Source organism: Podarcis raffonei, chromosome 5 (genome assembly GCF_027172205.1).
Source record: "Podarcis raffonei isolate rPodRaf1 chromosome 5, rPodRaf1.pri, whole genome shotgun sequence".
Classification (NCBI taxonomy): Eukaryota; Metazoa; Chordata; class Lepidosauria; order Squamata; family Lacertidae; genus Podarcis; species Podarcis raffonei.
This window is the reverse complement of record NC_070606.1, coordinates 85242390-85262370: the sequence shown is the minus strand read 5'-3', so window position 1 is coordinate 85262370 and position 19981 is coordinate 85242390. Positions and strand designations below refer to the sequence as shown.

At 43.2% G+C, this 19981-nt stretch overlaps 1 protein-coding gene across 1 annotated transcript in view; it reads right to left on the bottom strand.

The window, feature by feature from the left end:
- SERPINI1 (serpin family I member 1) overlaps positions 1-19780 on the bottom strand; it is a 95399-nt gene extending 75619 nt beyond the window's left edge. Inside the window, exon 1 of the mRNA XM_053390454.1 lies at positions 19618-19780. The gene's annotated coding sequence lies outside the window, so the exon portion shown is untranslated. The remainder of the gene's footprint in view (positions 1-19617) is intronic.
- Between the last annotated feature and the right edge of the window lie 201 nt (positions 19781-19981).

Below are 19981 nucleotides of genomic sequence, written 5' to 3'. Positions count from 1 at the left end.
CTAATGTTGATCCCTTCTCAATGCTCTCAACCTGTCTTGCCTTTCTGGAACATCCTTTTATCATTTTTCATTAAGGTTGCTGCATGCAGCCTGAATTCATTCAACATGTCACACGTTGAACAAAGGGACCCCTAATATCCCCCCTATCCTGGGCTGGCCAAGATGGACAGGTAGATTTGGCTGCCCACCTATCACCCAATGACATCATAATATCAGTTGATGATCAGCTCCTTTGAAACTGTTTGGGGCCGACAGCCCATCTCACTCTCAGCGCCGAGAGAACTGGTGGCTGCTGAGAGGGAGCCCCTTTGAAGTCTGTTCGTAGACATGTGCTCTGAATTCAAATTCCATCTGCAAATGGACATTCCCCTCTCCTTGCAGACTGGAGGCACAAATACAAGATGGGTGACAGCTGGCTTGAGAGCACTACATGTGAAAAGGATCTAGGAGTCTTGGTTGACCACAAACTTGACATGAGCCAACAGTGTGACGTGGCAGCTAAAAAAGCCAATGCAATTCTGGGCTGCATCAATAGGAGTATAGCATCTAGATCAAGGGAAGTAATAGTGCCACTGTATTCTGCTCTGGTCAGACCTCACCTGGAGTACTGTGTCCAGTTCTGGGCACCACAGTTCAAGGACACTGACAAACTGGAACGTGTCCAGAGGAGGGCAACCAAAATGGTCAAAGGCCTGGAAACGATGCCTTATGAGGAACGGCTAAGGGAGCTGGGCATGTTTAGCCTGGAGAAGAGGAGGTTAAGGGGTGATATGATAGCCATGTTCAAATATATAAAAGGATGTCACATAGAGGAGGGAGAAAGGTTGTTTTCTGCTGCTCCAGAGAAGCGCACATGGAGCAATGGATCCAAACTACAAGAAAGAAGATTCCACCTAAACATTAGGAAGAACTTCCTGACAGTAAGAGCTGTTCGACAGTGGAATTTGCTGCCAAGGAGTGTGGTGGAGTCTCCTTCTTTGGAGGTCTTTAAGCAGAGGCTTGACAACCATATGTCAGGAGTGCTCTGATGGTGTTTCCTGCTTGGCAGGGGGTTGGACTCGATGGCCCTTGTGGTCTCTTCCAACTCTATGATTCTATGATTCTATGGAAGAGGGAAGACATGGTTTGAGTCAGATCATGCCCACCTGAAAATAGAGGCCCGTAATATTGTGTGTAGCTTATGGAGACTCGGCTACTTCAGTGGGCAGGGCCACCAACATGTCAATCACATGACTGACATGTTGGTGGAGGGTCCAAGTGATGGCAGGAGCCTAGCAAAAGGCAGCTTTGCCCAGGACCCTTCCAACTTGGAATCAGCTCCTCTACTGGCAGATGGGCCTCCTGGTTGGTACCACCCAAATAATGGAACTCCTTCTCTAAATACATTCCATACTATCTTTCAGGTGTTAGAGCCCATCCATTTTTAAAAAAAGAATCTGATCTGCCTTTTTATTGTGTTTGCCCTTTGTGTTTTGTTTGAATGTCTCCTTGTCTGTTAATTTTATTATTTTTGTGCTCCTTTTGTTGTTTTTCCTTGGCTCTTTTGTTCCTTCTTTTTTAGCTGTCTTGAAATACTAAAAAAAAAAGGCCTTAAATTGAACAGAATAAAATAAAATAAACACACTTCTCATCCCAGGAGCCCATAAGGTTTCAATCAATTTCAATGTGGCTGAAAGGCTCAGTGGAAAAGAACCCAAAGGAGGCAAAGACAGGCACCTGGGCATTACTTATTATCTTGTCTGCCGGATTACCTGGAAGGTACTTAACCTTTTTGCTGGACGTGTTTCTTTGCCAAGCCGTTTCTTTCTTTCACCATTATCTCCCCTCTTCTATTTGGCAACCAAACGCTTGACATTGTACAGATGTAGCCAAATCCAACAGAGAAATAAACAAGCATATGCAGAGTTTGGCTTTTCCCCACAACATAATGGCAGCAAAAATTACAGCAGCATTTTGTGAAGCTAGTGGGTTTGGGGATTTTTCATTTTGCAGGGAGGAGGAGAATATCAACACCTCATTGATTCAGTCCATGTCATGCTGGGAGACAAAGATGGTTAATTCGTGCAGGGAGCATTCTAATGTGAAGAATATATACACGAGACAATCTGAAATCTGGGGTAGAATTGATTATACAATCTACCCACACATCCCATGCTAGAGGCAGTGCCTTTATGCAAAAATTGCCTATAGCCAAAATCACCTATTTTCACCTGGCTTCTGGTTGGCAAAGGGGGAGGAAGCCCTGTAGGAAGGCTCTCCCTGTGCCTCTGCTGTCTTTGCTCACTCTTCCACCTACAAGCTATCTAGATGATGATGATGATGATGATGATTGTTATTAATAATAATTTATTATTTATACCTCACCATCTGGCTGGGTTTCCCCAGCCACTCTGGGCGGCTTCCAACAAAATATTAAAATACAGTAATGCATCAAACATTAAAAGCTTCCCTAAACAGGGCTGCCTTCAGATGTCTTCTAAAAGTCTGGTAGTTGTTGTTCTCTTTGACATGTGGTGGGAGGGTGTTCCACAGGGTGGGTGCCACTACCGAGAAGGCCCTCTGCCTGGTTCCCTGTAACTTGGCTTCTCGCAGTGAGGGAACTGCCAGAAGGCCCTTGGCGCTGGACCTCAGTGTCCGGGCAGAACGATGGGGGTGGCGACGCTCCTTCAGGTATACTGGACCGAGGCCGTTTAGGGCTTTAAAGGTCAACACCAACACATTGAATTGTGCTCGGAAACGTACTGGGAGGACAGTACAGGGAGTTCAGAAGGGAGGAGGGATGCAGACAGAAAGAGACACAGGCAGAAGAAAAAGGCTTGAATGGATCTGGGATGAAGCTGCAGCAGAGCGTGCAACATTGAATTTGCACAAATTAAATGTGTATGCGATCCTGATTGACTATATGCACATACAGAGCCTGCTCACTGGTTAACCACACTGATATTTTTACTAGAATGTCAAGACACATCACTAAAACAGGATTTTTGTGGGTTTTTTTAAAAAAACTTAACCCATTCCATTTTCTGGAGGCACAGAGGGAAGTACAACATTCCAGTGTGGTTCAACTCTCCAGTGTGAATGGAAGAAGCAGGAGGAAATGGATTTCACAGCAGGGAAAAATTACATGTATGTGTCACATAGGCTATGATGTCAGAGTGAGGCCAGGATGTGAAAAACCACACTGACTCGCACCAAAAAATAAAATAAAATGCCTGTACACATCTTAATTTAATGTGTGAGATACACAGCAGATAATTGCTCTAAATCTTGCTTTAATATGAGCAGGGAAAATGTATTCCAGAAAAGCAGATTTACGGAGTCAATTAAATTAAGTATTAATTCATATTAGCTGTAGTGTTGAATCACTAAGAACAAGCAGCATCAGTTCGTCCAATATTGAAAAGGAGATTGCCAGAAGGCAACGTTTGACTATCATTTTAAATATATGTGCCCAAAGTGATATTTGATGGTTGTGGGAAGAACAAAAAAAAATATGTCCACAGAGGACATATGCATCCAAATCTCATGTAGGAATCAACGGTCAAAAGAAGAATTAAACTATAATTGTAAATCAATGCAGAACTAGTTCAGTGGCCGACAGCCAGGTTTCAGTATTTCTTCTTAGACAGACTACTGGTTGGACGTCACTCTCGTGATCCAAAGGAGTTGTGTTAATCTTCCAGGTGGAAAAATCAAAATTGGAGACTGAATTGTTAGAATCCAGTACTAAGAATTTGTCAAAAATGTACAATTTGCTGCTGAAATGGAATACACAAGATGAAACGGTTAAATCAACTATGATTAAATGGGCTCAGGACATTGGTCATAATATTTTGTTTGCTGACTGGGAAAAGTTGTGGACCACCGGGATGAAATTCACGGCATGTAATGCCTTAAGAGAAAATATTATGAAAATGATTTACAGGTGGTACATAACCCCAGCCAAGCTTGCAAAGATTTACCACTTGCCTGATAATAAATGTTGGAAATGTAAGGAAAAGGAAGGTACATTTTTTCACCTTTGGTGGACGTGCCCGAAGATTAAGGCTTTTTGGGAAATGATCTATAACGAACTTAAAAAGGTATTTAAATATACCTTTCCTAAGAAACCAGAGGCCTTTCTCTTGGGCATTGTCGGCCAAGGGGTGTTAAAGACGGATATAACTTTCTTTATGTATGCTACAACAGCAGCTAGAATACTTATTGCAAAGTACTGGAAGACACAGGAACTACCCACACTGGAAGAATGGCAGATGAAGGTGATTGACTACATGGGTTTGGCAGAAATGACGAGCAGAATCCGAAACCAGGGAAGAGAAGCAGCGGAAGAAGAATGGAAAAAGTTTAAGGACTATTTAAAGAAATATTACAAAATTAATGAAAGTTAAAATGATGTTGGACTGGAAAGTAAATGGTTACTATTAGTAATGGTTAAGACAAGGAGAATAAGGAAGATTAGCTTAAAATTAAAATAAAATAAGGGAAGATTTGCTGAGTAATTGATTAGAATTTGGAATACAGAAATGGGAGGCATGAGGAAGTCGAAGAAGAAAGGTTTAAGAAATTAGGATATGAAATGGTACTTGTTTTTTGTTTTGTTTCTGTTTTCTGTTTGTTTATGTATTTGTCATTGTTATGTTTTGTTTGTGTGGTTATAAAAACTGTTTAATAGAAATATTTTTTTTAAAAAAAAGGAGTTGTGTTAATCATTATTGAAGCCTAAATAAACTTGTCCTCTTGAGCTGCCTATGAAAGATTATGCAGGAATTCACTCGCTTCCTTCCACTAACTGATGCACTGGAATAGCCTGCAAATCCAGAGCACTTGTTTATAACAGTGAGAGTGTGTAGCTTTATGTTCCAAACCTTCCCAATGCAGATGGAAAAGGAGCTTTCAGACTCAGCAAAAATAGGATGGCAATGAATTTTCACTGGAGGCCACCACATCCTAAAAATCTAGACCCAAACTTGGGTCTCCAGTTGTTTTGGGATTACAGTTCCCATCATCCCTGACCACTGCTCCTACTAACTACAGGAAGATGGGAGTTGTAGTCCAAAAAGAGCTGGAGACCCAAGTTTGGGAAGCCCTCAACGACTTTCTGGGAACCCACCTAAGTGACTCTTCACATGGGAAACCAGAAATGAAGTCCCATTTGCAGAGAGTTCCTTTCCAACGCTCTTCCAGTATGGCCTCTCTGTTTCTTCAATATGCAGCAGCAGAGAAGAACAAGGAAGTTGCAGTGAAATGGGAAGGAATCCTAGAGCAAACATTCTCTAGGTCAGTCTTCCCCAATCTTGGACACCCCCATATCTTGTTGGACATGCACCTCCATCATCCCCAGTCAGGATGGCCAGTGGTCAGCGATGATGGCATCCGAAGTTCCACAACAACATCTGGGGACCTAAGCTTGAGGAAGGTTCCTCTAGTTCAGGGGTGGGGGAAACTTGTTCAGCCAGAGGGAGACATGTGCAAGTGGCAGGTGGGGCTGGAGTCAAAAAGTGGGTGGAGTAAGGGGTGTGGCTCACATCTGCATAATAAGCAACATTGCAAAGTAAAAAAATAATTACACGCATAAATCTACCTCTGCAGTTTCATCCAAGTAAACAAGAAGAATGATCACAATTCAATGATATTTTTCAGCCATTCAAATGCACCTGAGAATGCAGATCAAGGTCAGGGAAGTGAGTGTGTGTGTGTGTGTGTGTGTGTGTGTGTGAGAGAGAGAGAGAGAGAGAGAGAGACCTGAGGAGGTGGCATGGCTTGGGGTCTAAGAAGATGCTTGGAGGCTAGACCCACCCATTCTCTAGGAAAAAAATGTTCAATCACATTAACAACAACAACAACAACAACAACAACAACAACAACAACAACAACAACAAGAAGAAGAAGAAGAAGAAGAAGAAGAAGAAGAAGAAGAAGAACTTATTATTTATACCCTGCCCATCTGGCTGAGTTTCTCCAGCCACTCTGGGCGGCTCCCAATCAAGTGTTAAAAACAGTACAGCATTAAATATTAAAAACTTCCCTGAACAGGGCTGCCTTCAGATGTCTTTTAAAGATAGGATAGCTGCTTATTTCCTTCACATCTGAAGGGTGTTCCACAGGGTGGGCGCCACTACCGAGAAGGCCCTCTGTCTGGTTCCCTGTAACCTCACTTCTTGCAATGAGGGAACTGCCAGAAGACCCTCAGAGCTGGACCTCAGTGTCTGGGCAGAACGATGGGGGTGGAGATGCTCCTTCAGGTATACAGGCCATTTAGGGCTTTAAAGGTCAGCACCAACACTTTGAATTGTGCTCGGAAACGTACTGGGAGTGTGGGAGTGGGAGTACATGGGTGTGGGAGTGAATTCAAACCAGCCGTGATTCCAACTGATAATTCATATGGGCAGGAATTGGTTCCACTCAGACACCTGCCAGCTATTAAGGACCCGGTGGTGAACTGTGAATGAATTGTGTCTTTGAATTATGGACTAAACAAACAACCACCACCTCTCAGAATGCATGATTCATAAATATGCCTGCAGCGTTCATACTAGTCTTGAGGAAAAAAAACATCCAAGAGGAATGATCTACAAAGAGATTTCGGTCACGCGTGCCTAGTCGCTCCCATCAAACTACTTGTGAATGCTACATGAGATCAAGGACATTAAGGCTCTGCAACCTCAGTGGGCAGAAAGCTGCGCTCATGAAACAGAACAGAGAGCTGGGAGGCTTTTTATCATGCCTAAGTACCCTTCCCTTGATGCACCAGCAGAGATCTATTTCAGGGCGGCAGAAGCAGACATCAGAAGTCTTGCCTTCTGCCAGAGGGAGGATGCAGAGTTTATCTCATCATAATATAGTATTTGTTTGCTTCCTTTATATACCACCCTTTTTCTAAAGGAGGAGTGGAGGACCTTTTTTCAGCCAGAGGGCCAGGTTCCCTTCCGAAGGCCGCACACCATTGGTGGGTGGAGCCAGAGGGGGAAAGTAGACAAGGCATTAAATGTACAGTGGAACCTCGGGTTGCGAATGTGATCCGTGCAGGAGGCACGTTCACAACCCGCAGCTTTTGCAATCTGCAGCGCCGCATCTGCGTATGATGTGATTCGGCGCTTCTGCGCAAAGCACAATTTAGTGCTTCTGCGCATGCGCAGAAACCCGGAAGTAACCTGTTCTGGTACTTCTGGGTTCGGCGCGTCCGTAACCCGAAAACGTGCAACCCGCAGCGATCGCAACTTGAGGTCTGACTGTACATTTTACCATTGTACCATAACCTAATATCTACACACATTCCTTTCTATCCTTCATCCAGGCAAGCAAGGAGCATTATCAGAGTCCAAGGACACATTCCTGCAAGAAAAGGGGTGTGTCGCAGGGCCAGTGCGGTCTGTAGAGTCCAGGCTTGTGCATGATGTGCAGTTTCACTCTCATGCCCACTGCATCGACGTATCTGGAAACCAATATGTTTTTATGGCAGGACAGGGGCGCCGCCATGCTCTTGGAAATGTTCAGGATTGGGGTTTCACGCAGCTGAGGCAGAACGGAAAGTTCTCCTATAAAACCCGAGCAGTGTAGAAATATTGATTAAAGCAGCGCTGGAATGAGACAGCCACAGGTATACAAGTTGTATAGTGTATCTTATTACTCAGATTTATTGCCGAGTTTATGTTCTATATTTCATCAGTTACCTGAGGAGAATTTAAGGATTAAAATTTGGCATCTCGCAAATCTAAAGAGGAAGCAGTTCCATTACACATTTTCTCACAAGGCAGGAAAATGTTAAGATTAATGTACTCCTCTAGTGACTGCAAAGCCAACCTACTTATGGTGTTTCATGTTATTAAATCTAACTGAAATTATCTTTCGGACACTTCCCTTCCAAAACCTAGAATCGAGTTTCCATAGTTCCTCCAAGTCAGTTGATGAACAAGGACTATGGAAGAGATACAAGTGTGCATTAGAGTTTGAGGTGTTACAGGCGTGTCCAATGCTCTGTAAGTGGAACTTTGCTTGTGCCCCAAAAATCAGCTCTGGAGAATCCCCCAACCCTCTAGACGTAATTTTGAAGGTTTATGGGGGGTGTAGGGGAGAGAAGGTGAAGGTTCCATTCCACAAGTGGAAGTATTTTGCGTTAGTGGAACAGGAACTTTGAAAATTACCCAACACACTTGTCTTGAGTCAGAATTAGGGGTGACTGACTTCAAACCCCACCCAACCATATGGGAGTTTGGTTCAGATGCAATTGGAAACCACTGTTTAGATTGTGAACAGGTTGTGGCAGACCCTGGGCTTACATGCTGCCCTGCTCTTCCAACTTTATGCCCACAAGGAAGATTTTTAAACTTTCCTATTTTGACTTTATGTTAGCTAACAGTAGTACACTGTGATATCCAAACTTGGGGAACTGCAGTGTGCTAAAAATAGGGATAGTAAGAAAAAATCATGATCTGAAACCATGGTTCGTTCCCCTGGTTTATCCTCAGTAGCTGTGGTTAAAGCAAACCACAGTTGTGAGCCTGGTCATCACAGCAAACTGTAGTTTGAAGATTAGCTACTTCTTCTGGGCACAGAAAAAAAGGGGAGGTAGCATACAAGCCAAATGTTCCCCTCAGCTCTCTTATGCAAAACAGTTTCCCTTTTATGTTTGAACTAAGCCCCATCCATTGGTATGACCCATATATACCCCTTTGGAGGCGTGCAATATACCAACAGGTTAACAATATAAGGCCCTTGTTATGAAAAAGAAGAGTGAATTTGGTAATCTCTGTCCATTTGTTAGCTAGGAGAATCAATTCATTTCTGCCACATGTATAGCTTTGATTTATTAAAATTAGTTGAATCATCAGAGCAAGCAGAACAGAATCTGCCATCCTTGTTTCGTTCAAACTAATGGAAAGTAACAAACAAAGCTATTAAGAGGAGGAGGACATTACGGCTGCCAATACACTCATCAAATCACGCAAATCAATTTGCTCTTTAAAATCCTGATTCTAGGCTTTCCTGAACTTATGAAACATTAAGCCTCACTCCAAAAAGAACATCTGCCTTATCTTTTACACAGCATGCACAACTGGGCATTGCCAAATACTCTCATTAGTAAGGAGGAGCATTAAAAAAACAAGACAACTTTTGGCAGGGCTGAGGGATACACCCACCCACACCCAACTATTTCCTTTGTGTGAAAAAAAAATACCATAATGACTTGGTACAATGTGGCCTTTCTGTGCAACTGCAATTGTTGTTGTTGTTTAGTCGTTTAGTTGTGTCTGACTCTTCGTGACCCCATGGGCCAGAGCACGCCAGGCACTCCTGTCTTCCACTGCCTCCCGCAGTTTGGTCAAACTCATGTTTGTAGCTTTGAGAACACTGTCCAACCATCTCGTCCTCTGTTGTCCCCTTCTCCTTGTGCCCTCCATCTTTCCCAACATCAGGGTCTTTTCCAGGGAGCCTTCTTGTCTCATGATGTGGCCAAAATATTGGAGTCTCAGCTTCAGGATCTGTCCTTCCAGAGAGCACTCAGGGGTCATTTCCTTAAGAATGGATAGGTTTGATCTTCTTGCAGTCTATGGGACTCTCAAGTGTCTCCTCCAGCACCATAATTCAAAAGCATCAATTCTTCGGTGATCAGCCTCAATACTCAGCATCAATTCACAACAGTTTTGAAATTACTATTAATGCATGTGGTTGCTATTATATGCCTAAGGGACACCCACAATGCAAAAATCCCTGCCCACCAATTACACTCCTCAGATGCAGTGTTTCAGATGGAGTTTCCCAGAAACTCTCCAAAGCTTCAGCATTTTTTGGAAATTTCATCTCGATTAAGTATTACAGTACTTTGATTTAAAGATTCTGGGCAGGGATCTACAGGTTACTAGGCTGTGTTTATGCTTCAACACACCCTGGGCATTATCCTTCCTTATATAAGAGAGCTGTGATTTCTTTGAATTTATGTCAAGCAGAACTAGAGAGTGCTCCGAGTTGTGTTATGAGTTTAAAAAGAAAGCAAATACTGGTCTGTCAGGGGTTCGAAACAAGCATCTAACTAATAACAAGTGAGGTGCCGAAATCCCTCCTCCAGTTTATCAAAAGTTCTATTCATCACCTTTCAACAAGCCTAAATGGAGATTGCTCTCCCAGTTGGTCCCTGTATTAGATTTGAAATTGATTTTATATATGCAATTGTTGTTTCTTGTTTTACATGTAATAGTGTTTTTGTGTTTTTTTAAAAAAATGTTTTTATATATGCAGTTGTTTTAACTGATTTTATATAGGTTTTTATGGAGTAGTAAATTGATTCAAGATGACTCACAGGAAGCAATTCATAAATGAGTTAAATAAATAAATGATTGTTTTTGAATGGGGCACTCAAAAAATCTTTAGCATTTTGGTCAGTGTGTGTTCTGAGCATGTATTATTATTGTAAGGTGACCAAGGATGGTGTGTGTGTGTGTGTGTGTGTGTTTGTCCCAGCAAACATTTGCCCAGACACTGCAGCCTCCCTGGCTGCATACACCACCTGACCTGAAAAAGCCCTGTGGTTGGAGTTACCTTTTGATGTCTTCCCCTGGGCCTTGACTGAAGTACAGGCACCCAGGAAGGCTGACTACAGCATATAGATCAGTGAGATAAGTAGTAGAATGAAAGCAAGGATGCCCACAAACACCAGTTGGTGACCTCAGAAGTAAGGAAAGCATGACAGAAACCTGCACTCAACACATGAGAATTCCCTTTATATTCTCAAATACAATTTATATTATAGTTTCAAATACAATTTATTTCCTCAGTAACTGATGGCGAATAGTTTTTTTTTGGGGGGGGCGGGATTTTTGGAGCAGCACTACTAGTAACGGTCAGACTACCTGGGAGACAATCAATGCTTTTTAAAATAAAATAAAATAGCGCTTTCCTTATTTGCATGCCCTTTCCTCACAATTACTTAACACTTTTATGATGTTGTTTGGTTTGCAATTGGTTGAGAGCATTTGTTTGCACCCTGCGGGTTAGAGTGGACAGGATCTTGCTTGTACCACACTGAGGAACCGGGAGAAACAATAAACACGCCTATGGGAGGAATTGCTACGCTGCACTTAAGCCTTGAGGCAAGCCAAGTTATTTTCTCTTTCCTTTGCCTGTTCAGAGAGGAAGAGAAGAATAATTGAATTTCGTCTTACAGTGTATGCCACCAGGCTTAATAATTCTGCCACTTCCCTCTGGGAAAGATAATCAACACTTTGCTTGGGAACATTGGCTGATTATACACATTGATTGTGCAACCCTATGCCCAGAAATAAGCCTGAATTCAACACATGCGCTTCCAAGCAGATGCGAATGGGACCGCACCCACCCCTGTTCTTTTGCTCTACAGTGGTAAGCACCAGGACATAATATTTTTGATCCTTATGGCCCAATGCATTTTTCTGACCTGTAGCAGCTCACACCATGCACATAGGTACTAGCTTTCTATGCCATGTGGGAGACAAGGGCTTTCCCAGGCTACTATGCATAGTTAAAGGAAATAATAATGCAAATGGACCCAATTCACACAAAAGAAGACAGTTTCTTCACACTATTATAAAAGAATTGAAAGAGCCGCAAAAAGATTCCACTGAGCACATGGATTGATAATATGGACAGATTAGCTACATACGAACGAATTGCCTGTCGACGCAAAGTAAGAATGGATAAATATGAAGAAATCTGGAACAAATATTTAAGCGATAAGGCGGATAGTGGTGGGAAGCAGGGGGAGGAGAGAGAGGTGGGAAAATATTGTTTAAAAAGGTGTAGTCTAAGGTATATCAGTGCATTCAAATCTGAACTATCAAATTGTGTTATTATTGTTATTATGGTTTTTGTTGTATGTGTCTTTTGATGTTTGTATCAAAAAAATGATTAAACAAATTAAAATAAATAAATAAAAGCCAACAGGCAATGGACAGAGCAAGCTAGATGAAAGAGGCGAGGAGTGGGGTCTGGGTCACATGACATGGTAAACTAAAATATGTGCCCAGAGAATGAGCATGAAGCTGCTCTATGGCCCATTGGTTGTTGTTGTTTCTTTAAGGTTTCATTCACACATGAGTTTATTCTCTTAGCCAGGCGCTTCACAGTTAATTTTTGTGCTTTCACACAAAGTATGGGCCACTTCTGGAAGTCTAGTGAAACATACAGAGAATTTGGAGCTCGAATTTCAGTTAGAAACTGGGATAGAAAAAATAGGAGCCAAATGGCTTCTGGGACCTGGGTTGTGGGCACCAAAACAGAATGTCTAGTCACCACCGGGCCGGGGGGGGGTCAGAAACCACTTTTTCTTTATTATTTTGATAAGCATGAATTAATACGCAATTCACGTAAGTGACACATAGCTAATATTTAGCAGAAATTGTTATTTCTGCAGAAATTGTTATTACATGTTTAATTTGGTGTTTACAATAAAAATATAGGTACCATACTTCAGTTTTCAAAACTACTCTTTATTATTAAACTCCTTAACACAGGGGTCAGCAAACTTTTTCAGCAGGGGGCCGGTCCACTGTCCCTCAGACCTTGTGGGGGGGCCAGACTATTTTTGAATATAAAAATAAAAATGAACGAATTCCTATGCCCCACAAATAACCCAGAGATGGATTTTAAATAAAAGGACACATTCTACTCATGTAAAAACATACTGATTCCTGGACCGTCCGCGGGCCGGACTGAGAAGGAGTTTGGGCCGGATCCGGGCCCTGGGCCTTAGTTTGCCTACCCATGCCTTAACGCAATGTCTATCCTTAACATATACTTTGAATCTTCAAAGTACATCCATTTCAGTAATTCTTGAGTGTCAGCCAGGTGCAAAAACTGGCACCCAGACTTTTGGAGGTGCTCGCAAACGGAGAATCTTTAGTTGCAAAAACGCGCCTGGTGCCCTGCTAATTTCGAACCCAGAGCTCACTTCCATGCCAATAGCTTTCAGAAAAAAATCTGTTTGTAATCCGATTAGCCCACAAAATTCAGGAGTAAGGGGTTAGAACAAAGCATATGTTTCCGTGTTATTTGATTCCTGAACAAATCTGTTTGCAGCCCCCATATCCAGGAAAATAGCTAGAGTAAAGTGCCAAAATCTGGGGCAGTACACAGTTTTTTCCCTGCCATTTTAATGGGGGAATTGTGGGGGAACAGAAGCACAAATGTGTGGAAAGGGTTGGTGCACAGAGATGTCAGCCAATGATGTTTGTTGCGTCACACCACGATCACTGGTGTGAATTACTTTTAGCGCAACATATCAGTCAAAAAGCCGGCATTCCATAAAGCAACAGGTAGTGCTGTGTGATAGGAACATTAGTAAACAGGATAGAATAGTATAATAATCAGGGAAACTAAGCAATATTCTCTACATCTGAAAACACCCTGACTGGTGTGCTGAGCTAAGCCAAGGTTCGACTTAGCGCATTGTCTGAATCCGAGCTTGAAGTTAAGCTCCCCCCTTGATATCATGAGCTGGAGCCAATAAGCCATGCAAGTCAATGAGACACACTTCCTGAGAAAACATGCTTAGGATTGTGATGCTCAATTGATATTTTGAGCTTTAGGATAAACTTTAAAAGGCAAGCATAAAGGGGCTGGGATCCAAAAGGCCACATGGGGAACATCTGAAGGCAGAACGAAGCTTGCAAGCACTCCTCTCCTACTTCTGACTGCAGACTTCCACTCCAGACAACAAGCCCTGCTCAAAAACTCGGGGGACCTTTAGAAAAGCTTCCGATACAACTCAAGAAGCTGCAGGAGATGGGAGGGAGGCGGTTCTGGTGTGCGTTTGTGTGTTCAGTGTGCCTTAGGGACTCCTTGGATCTCCTGTAAATAGGAATGAAAGATAAAAGGAACATAATATCCTGCCTCAGTGGGACACCTATGTGTTACTGCAAAGAGAGAGGGTTGGATCCAGACTTGGCAGGAGAACAAGTCACTTCTGCAAGTGTACAGTGGTACCTCGGGTTAAGAACTTAACCTGAAGCACCACTTTAGCTAATGGGGCCTCCTGCTGCCGCCGTGCAATTTCTGTTCTCATCCTGAAGCAAAGTTCTTAACCCGAGGTACTATTTCTGGGTTAGCGGAGTTTGTAACCTGATGTGTCTGTAACCTGAGGTACCACTGTACTAGGTGGTAAAAAGGTAAAGGGACCCCTGACCATTAGGTCCAGTCATGGCCGACTCTGGGGTTGCAGCGCTCATCTCGCTTTATTGGCACAGGGAGCCAGCGTACAGCTTCCGGGTCATGTGGCCAGCATGATTAAGCCGCTTCTGGCGAACCAGAACAGCACCCAGAAACACTGTTTACCTTCCTGCCAGACCGGTCCCTATTTATCGACTTGCACATGACGTGCTTTCGAACTGCTAGGTTGGCAGGAGCAGGGACCAAGAAACAGGAGCTCAGCCCGTCATGGGGATTCAAACCGCCGACCTTCTGATCGGCAAGCCCTAGGCTCAGTGGTTTAACCCACAGCGCCACCCGCATCCCTCGTACTAGGTGGTAGAGAGAAGCAATTTTTACCCATTTCTGAAGTTTGCATTGCACACTGTCATTCTGCTTGTGCAACAGACTTCTGCCTGCGCAAGGAAACGTCTCTCTCCTCTACTCTGCAGCCTTCTGTGCTCCAGAGTCTTGGGGGGTGGTGGTGTGACCACCCAAAGCAGATTTTGGGGTTGCGCAAGGAGAAGAGTGAGATGCTCCATTGTTCAAGCCAAACCCCATGCACACAGCACTGGATTCAGTCCTGTACCTCCTAAGAATCTGCTCTGCATGGTTAAGCGACCCTCCAGAACGGTGTGGGAAACGAAGCTGGGAATTGCGAAAGGGATAAAGGCTAAAAACCACCTCCACTCCTTGCTCCAGTGGCTTTGCATCCTTCTATGGATGGAAGGGGAATTCTAAATCCAACACAGAAGGTGTGCAGTATGGAAACCTACAGAAACAGAGGTTTATTGTAGAACTTCGATGTTCGGCTGATCAACATGAAAACTGATGATGCCCTGCCTTGTGGGCAGGACTGGGTTTTTTAAAAATTCAAATATTTACAAAAATGGTAGCTGGGGGCTGCCATCATAGAAATGGCATTCCCTGGTGTAGTAAAGTTAAAACAGTGCCTTCTACAAATCATGGGTGCATCACCTATAAGTTTGGTTTTCTGCCTTCAGGACTATGCCTTTTGTTCATGTGTAAGTGTGTGCAGTTTTAATCAATAATTTAGTCATCAAAATTCACAATTAATCAAACTCATATAACTAACCCATTAAGAGTTCTTTAATCAGGTAGCAATTTATAAAAGCTCATGTCATAAGAAAAACCTACTTCATGCTATCTTCAAAGCTACAGCAGTTTGTCATGCAGGAGATAGAGAAGGCTTATTCTCCAATGCTTGTACAGCAGGACTAGAACTAATAAGTGGAAGCAAATTTCGGCTTCATTCACACAGAAGTTTATTCCATTTCCTCCGATGGTTCCCTAACTTGTTCATTTCTGCATTATGTTTGAGCGTTCACATGATGTAAACTGCACTTCAGGGAAACTAAGGACACACACACACACACACACATATATATATATATATATATATATATATATATATGCAGGGCTGATTTCGCTGGTATTTAATTCTAAGGGGGGGAAACAGCTGGCAGCCCCCTTAAACCAGAACAAGAGATAGAACTGTGGGTGGTACATAATCATGCAGTTCTTTCCTGCAATTTTCATGGGGGAACAGAAGCACACATATGCAGAAAACATGGGGGAGAGCGATGCTGTCCAATAACACCCATTACTGAAGGAAAGTGCCTACCAATGTTTAGTTGCAAAATGAAATTTAGCTGCAACATGGCATTATATTGGGTCCAAAAGCTGCATCTGCATAACCCAACAGGTAATGTGAAAGGACATTAGAAAATGGAACCGAAATGCTAGCACTACAACCAGGAAAACGGATGCAATATTCCCCATGTCCGAACACACCCTGTGTCTAAATGGCTTAACAGGAAGATGAGTCCGACGTTGGAACAGACCACTTTGAGAGGTCATGGGCTTTGCTATGTGGAGGTGCAGAGGCTGTAGGGCTATCCATCAGGGATTTTGTTGTTGCTGGACTACAGCTCCTATCATCCTTGACCACTGGGTATGCAGGGGATGCCGGGAGCTGTAGTCCAATAACAGCCAGAGGCGTGAGGTTATGAAAGGCAGGACTTAGGTGACCTCCCATTATTCTGAGATCACAGGCATGAATTGGACAGAGAAGTAGCTACATTCAGAGCTACCCTGATTGAGCAGAAAGATGAACTCCTTATTGTTGCTCTTATGCAAGCTCAAGTTGGCCAATGCAAAGGCACTGGATGGAGGTTCTGTATGTTGCTGCACATGCACCCATCACTGGACAGCAACCTAAGAAAAGATCTACTGGCAGAGGACTCATCTAAGTCCAGCATCGTGTTCTCCCAGCGACCAACCAGATGTCCATGGGAAACCTGCAAGCAAGACTGAACGCAACAGCTCTAGATGTGTAACCACTACTGAGTTCACCTGTCTTCCTTATGCTTATTACAGCTCATTTTGTGCATGATTAGTAAGAAAAAGGGTAAACCAAAGGCAACAGCAGTCAGAAACTTGTGGGAATGTAAGATATGGGCCCCAAAAGCTGGAGTGGGGAACATGAATACAAAGCATAATCTAAGCACCAAAATATGAGCTATAGCCTAATCCTCAAAACCTTGTGCCAGTGCACATACATACTCAGGACCAGGCATATAGACCACTGCATGCACTGATATGTTCAAAGGGAGTATTTGGAAATCCTGAAGACTGTTAAATATTAGCAACTATCACTGTGGCGTACAACACTGAAAATACAGTAAATACAATATAGAAAAACAAGTTTCCAGAAGAAATCTGATATTGCCTGCTGGTCAACTCGTCTTTCTGGGAAAGCCTGTATAATTAGGAGAATTTTTGGCATCTGACAAGGTGTATACAATGTCAGAGTGAATATAAAGGGCAGTGCATTTTAGAGGAGTACAGCAAAACAAATGGGCCGGTCCAAGTGCTGCAATTCATTAGTTACTCCAAAGTAATTTCACAGACGGCAACAATTACATTTGTTAATGATGTACAGAGCTTTACTCACCACTGCATGAAAGGTTTCAGACTATAAATTGGCTGCATCCTAAGGGAATAAGTTCTGCTGAACTGATCTGAGCTTATTTACTATGTGGAAGGGCTGTAGCTCAGTGGTACATCTGTTCCACAAGCTGAAGGTAACAGGTTCAATCACTGGCATCACCAGGTAGGTGTCTGAAACCTTTGAGTGCTACTTCCAGTGTAGAAATACTGGACTAGATGGACCAATGGTTTGGGATAAGGACATTGCCCGAAGTAAACACATTTCGGATTACACCTTAAAAAAACAAAACAAAAAACAGAAACTTCCAAAACAAAATCCTAGTCAATCTTTTATTTTCACCTAGGCGCTACTGACATTGGTTTCCTATTATTATTTTGGCTTAAATCCAGTTTGGAAGCATAAATTGTCAAGCTTAAGGAAATGTCAACATCTGCTCCTCTCAACACTTGAAATCTTCTCATAATCTCATGGACTGTTCTGAAAAACACAACGCTGGGAAACTTGAAATGTCTGCATTTCTCTGCCATAGGATTACTTCACCTTTAGCCTACAAGTAGCATCACAGAACACAATGCTGAGAAGCGCTCTGTGATTAACTATGGGAAGAAAGGGAAAAATGTGAAGACTAGAACGCTAAGGAGATTTTTCTTAAGAGGGCGTAACATTCAGATGCATTTCATAACGTTCTTGCTTCTTACCCTTTGACAAATGGGGAAAAGTGATGAATGATGACACACTATGCTGCTGTCCAATATAGCTGAAGTCTCACTTGCACTGTACAGAGGCAGTAGTTTCAAAGGCAGCAGTTTCAAAAGTAACACAGATTTTCTGCAGAGTAGTTCTCCATTATCACCACTGGTTGACAGGGTCAATCATCTGATGCAACTAGTATGAAAGATTCCCCATTCTCTTTCCCCTGGCTTAATTTTAAACTCCAACTTTTGGTTCTGCAATTTCACGTGAAATTTCCAAAGTTCTAATCAAAGATGGGTCTCGTATCTGCAAGCGGCATGCATTAGCAACCATCTAGAGACATGCAGATTATATAATTGGAAGCATAATATAAAGCAGACTCACTGATTAATGGGAATAAATCTCTGCACACTTATCCAGAAGTATGTCCCAATGAATTCAGAAGGGCCTTCTTCTGAGTAAACATTTCCAGAATTAGGCTGCAGATCCAAGTTTCTCAGCACACAACCAGGTCTCTACACAGAAGTAAACCCCTCTGTGTTGAATGGGGCATACTCCTAAAACAGCATACAGAGAATTATAACCTTAAGTGTACTGGAGACCCAAATGTGGATGGCTTGTTAAAACTGCATAATTCACCCCCTCTAGATCACTACATTACCTCATTTTCTATTGTTGGTAAGATTGTTTAATATACAGTTTGAGAACTCACTTTCATTTTCTTCTTTTAACAGCAGCTAGAACTACTAAACAATGATGCACTTGAAGTCAATGGCAAAACTGCCACCGATTTCAGTTTCTATCAATAGACATGAAAATATACAATGCCTATAGGCTGGGGATACTTTTACTGGACTGATATTCAATATACTGTACACAAAGATTCAATAGAAAACGTCCAACATGTTTCAAAAACAGTTCATTAAGAGAAACCCTGATGCTTTGCAGCAGAAGGCACCGTAGGAGGAGATAGGTATGAAATTAACACAGATAGCATCTCGAACAAATATCAAGAACGCCTAATCTAAGGTGATACATATTAAGAGGCAGCAATAATAGCGCCTCTGTCACACACAGAGAGACGCACTCACGAACACTAAAATGCTACTTCTCAGCGTTACATTTTAAAGTTCTGCACATCTCTTACAGTAAATGGCAGCATTGTCTGAAAGACTCCCAGCAAAGAGCACACGTGAATCGCCGCTTACGGAGAATGGCAATGGGTTTAAACGAGCTCCCTTCGAGTAAAAGGAGCATTTTCTCTAACGACTCAGAGAAATCGGGCATTGGCCAAAATCCCAATGAGGAAAAGAAAGAGAAAGAAAAGATCGCAGGGCTTAGTTTGGCTTTTGTTTCTGAGGAAACGCGTCTCGTTTGCATAATATGCGGACACAAGAATATATATACACCCTCTTAGGCACCAGAGGGAAGAAAACAGCCGCGGCTCTTTATCAGTGCCTAGGAGGGATTCGCCAAGCCGCGTCTACGAAACCGAGGCGGCATTTCCTAAGAGATCGAAAGTGGCTTAAGTTGTTTGGCTGAAACATCTGGCATCCGCGATAAAAGAAAAAGGAGCAGCGTGCCGTTCTTTTGAGCAGCAAGGGAACCTTTAAAAAAAATCTTTTTGAGAACACCGCCAAACGCAACCCCTTGCGCCGTTCTTTCAAAAGCGCTGAAAATAACTATCCTATTTAAGAAAGAGAGATAGCCCAGCTCTGCTTCTTCCACCCCGCACAAGCTGCGCTGGCTGCAGCAGGGTTGCTGCTGCTGCTGCTGCTGTCGGCGCGCTCGCCTACCTGAGAGCCGGTCTGGCGATGCGGGCGACGCAGCTGTTGCAGGTGTGGCTGCACCCCTGGCTCGCTCCGCAGCAGCAGCAGCTCCTTTCACCGGAGCAGCGAACGCAGCAGCAGCAGCAGCAAGCGAGCGCGAGCACCGCCTCCGGGGTTGTTTCTCTCTCGTCTCTCAGCGCCTGGAATAGTTTCCCCCTTTCCCCCGCCCCGTTGTTTCCCATACATGGTCAACGCCGCGCCTCCTTCCCCAGTTCCGCGCGCTGATTTGCTCGTTCTCCCACCCTCCTCCTGCCCCTCTCATGCCTCCCTTTTTCCCCCCTCCGTCGCCAGGCTTCGTCCCTGCCGCAATGCTTCTCGGGAGCTGTAGTCT